This window comes from Triticum dicoccoides, unplaced genomic scaffold (genome assembly GCF_002162155.2).
Source record: "Triticum dicoccoides isolate Atlit2015 ecotype Zavitan unplaced genomic scaffold, WEW_v2.0 scaffold6210, whole genome shotgun sequence".
Classification (NCBI taxonomy): Eukaryota; Viridiplantae; Streptophyta; class Magnoliopsida; order Poales; family Poaceae; genus Triticum; species Triticum dicoccoides.
In genome coordinates this window covers 9,199-12,620 of record NW_021286828.1, presented here as the reverse complement: position 1 = coordinate 12,620, position 3,422 = coordinate 9,199, and the positions used below count along the sequence as shown (strand labels likewise).

Below are 3,422 nucleotides of genomic sequence, written 5' to 3'. Positions count from 1 at the left end.
GGGGGCGTCGAGAGAGATAGGGCCAAGTGCATGCCCCACACTAGGCACGCAACTGCATGTCTTCGAGCATGGTCACAACTACATGTCTTATAATTTGGTTGCAACTCGACTTACTTCTTTTTGTATGGGTAGACGTGCTAGTTGCATGTGCCACAGTGGGCACGCAACTGCTTGTCTTCTAATTTGGTCGCAACTGGGGGACATTTTTTTGTCGGAGGTGGCGGCGTCTAGAGACATGGGGCCAATTGCATGTCCCTCAGTATGCATGCAACTGCATGTCTTCTAACTTGGTTGCAATTGGGGACCTTTATTTTGTCGGAGAGGGCAGCAATGATAGAGAGGTGACCACAACGTGGGGCCTTGTTTTGTCTTTCTAGCATGGTCGTACTTAGTGTCTTCTAACTTAGTTTCAACTAGGGGCCTTGTTTTGCCGGAGGGGTGGCAGTAAGAGAGAGGGGGCAACTAGTCATGCAATTTGCAAGCGCGGTCCCCCGACTATAACTATGTCTCTTTACAAACATTTTCACAACTAGACTTTTTTGCTTGATCGGAAGGTGGCAGCTCCCCCGTGAATCCTCTACCCTCGCTATGTGTCACACGAGCACCATAACACCGCCATTTTTTGCCATGCCCGCAAACACAAATCAACCACCTGATCTCACAACTAGTTTGTGTTTTTTCTCTTTTTTTGAAATCATATACATTTTTTCCTTTTTCCTTTTTACTTTCTTTTTTGTTTTCCCAAGGATTTAATAAAAAATCTAATTTTTTTTTGCATCTGATTCTGACAGCGGAGCTCATTTTCCAAAAAAAGGGGAGTATATTAAAGGAGAGAAGAGTTACTTGTCCAGATCCTCGGGCACAACAGCTGCGTCGGTGGTGCTACCCGACAAAAAGGGGGCAGGGGCAGCGCGGACGTTTTCTCCATCGTCCTCCAGCGCCACCCCGGTCAGTGAGATGGGGACTTGGTAGGACTACATCTGAATTTTCTGTGCTTTATGAGACCGTCAGTCTAATTCTGTTCACTGTCAGTAGACATTCTGTGGTTGTGAATTTACAAGTATCCAAGTTCACTGTCAGTAGACATGTCTGAATTACTTAAGCAACATGCTTGTAAATGGTCAGTATTCCTATAGTACTACCGTGCAAGTTTGATCTGCACCTGTTAGTTTTTTTACCACTTTAGTTGATGGATTTAGCTACCTTCTGTATCTCTCAAGGTAGGAGATTTGCTGCTGATAGTCTTGACTAATTAAGGCATCACTTAATCTTTTCAACATCAATTTTCCACATTTATTCAAAAGTTGTTTTGCTTTTAGCTTCCTCTCTCCAACTCATGGAATGTTGGATTTGTAGTGCCTGTTTTGGTTTTGTTTGTCTGAACTACCGAAACAGACACTTGATGTTTTACATTTCCATAAGAAAATCTGGGAGTGTTTCCTTTTACTAGTTACAATTAGCAATATGTGAACGCATTAACCATCCACACTTACTCTCTACCACAGTTTTATGACAAGCTTTTATTATCTCAGATTTGTTTGTTTGCCCGCTAGGGGATATATGGTGTGAATCTAGATTCTGGGATGGAGTTTGCAAATGGAGATGACGATTTTTGGGTATGTTTTTTTTTATGTTTTTTCTGGGTGTGAATCACGAATCTGAGGGAGCGAATTAGTTTTTTGTTTGGCTTGACCTCGTACTTTTCTGAGTGTGAAATGAAGAGAACAAATTCCATGGCCGACGTTGAAATAGAGGTAGGTAGCTGAGATTTTTTCGAAGGTAACTATTGAATTCTGATGTGATGTACTTGTACTTGGTTGTTACTGATGTCCCTTCAATTGCTTGATGTCCCTTCAATTGCTTGCTTGGCACTGAGCATTGCCAATGCTTGTTTGTATTTTCTGAGGCATTCGGCATACTGAGATTATTATTATTTATTTTCTGAGGCACTCGCATTCGGCATGACCCTGCATTTTTTTACTTTTCTTGCATGTTAGAACTTGATGTGTAACAGAGTACCAGATTATATTCATCAAGGCAGATAACTTAAAGAGTTTATTTTTGTTGTTCATGAAAGCACATACATGTTGTGCAAATGCACTTGAAGATGGTTGGGATGCCAGATTCATCACAGTTTGTTGATGCTGCACATGTTGGACACCAAGGTATGGCTGCTGCACATGGAGAGTGATGTTCTAAGTTCCTTTTTTTGGCCACCCTTGTGAAACAACCTTTTTTGCAAAAAAATATCAATCTTACATGAACCGGTGTCAGCAGATTAACTGGTCCTGGTCCACAGCTGTTTGGAGTTCTTTGTGCCATAGTTCCGTCCAGCACCTACAAAATGAAGAGAAAACATTATTGCTGAGGTATATTTGGTCATCCACAAGAAAGGTTCATTTTTTCTATGCCTCTGTTTCTTTTTTCTTAGTTAACACTATACATTCTTGATCTTCTGTAGTCACCAAACTAGATGTTAACCATGCTACATTTTTCTCATCTGTTTCTGTACACTAGGCAGGGTCATGTATGATAATATGCTTGTAATACAACCCCACTGTAGCAAATCTTGAAAAAAGTTCAGTCTTTCCTTTTAGTGTCTTGTGCAGGGGAGAGGGCAGCACCCTACTGATTTCTGTTTTAATTACCAAGCCATATTCTGTCCTAAAACATGAACCAATCAATCCATATACAACTTTTGTAGGGAGGAGTCCAACATCAATTTTTCATGGACATACAGTTAAAAATAAAATGATTTTCTGCTGTCAGAATTGCTACAACACACATGCGGTCCAATAGTACTTGATTCAGTTTTGCCTCTTCTCTAATTTTCCTACAAATTATAACTCTAACCTCTGTCCCATCAGGAATCTTCCATACTGCTACAGGATTGCTGTTACAAACATGAGAAGAGAGAAAAGAAAATCAGATCTAGAACAAATCACAGAAGAGAAGACGGGGGGAAAGGTGGGAGGGGGAGAAAATCAGAGAAGAGATCAGACGCCCTTACACTAGTGAGTTTCTCCATGCTTGTGGGCATGGGGTTTTGCCTGGGTTCAGTCAAAAAGTAGAGTTCATAAAGCAGAGCAGCAAATAGTTTTTTTTTATCTTTTTCCTATGTCGTCCAGGCCCACAAGCAAACAATGTCATGGCCCAGCCCAACAAACAAACAAACAGGAAAAGAGAAATCAGCCCAGGTGTTAAGCCGGTTCAACCCAGCAGATAGAGAGCCACTTAACAGGCCTAATCTACATATGATGACGTCAGCCGACTGAGACTTCGCGAAGTCTCAGTCGACTGAGACCTAGACAGTCCCTAAGTTTATATGAACCCCGTGGTGGCTTTGTCCATGAAATTTCATGTGCCTTCACTGCTCGCCCGGTAGAATGGTTTGAGGTGAAAGCCTGATTAGCAAATGTTGT

General features: G+C 41.6%; 1 long non-coding RNA gene across 2 annotated transcripts; it reads left to right on the top strand.

The window, feature by feature from the left end:
- Positions 1-803: 803 nt before the first annotated feature.
- On the top strand, positions 804-3,094 carry LOC119347269. 2 transcript variants are annotated; one of them, XR_005168235.1, is made up of 4 exons: positions 804-968; positions 2,078-2,165; positions 2,278-2,369; positions 2,868-3,094. It is a non-coding gene; the product is annotated as an uncharacterized LOC119347269 (long non-coding RNA). The 2 variants fall into 2 exon arrangements; XR_005168234.1 differs by having other exon boundaries at positions 804-2,165.
- Positions 3,095-3,422: the final 328 nt, after the last annotated feature.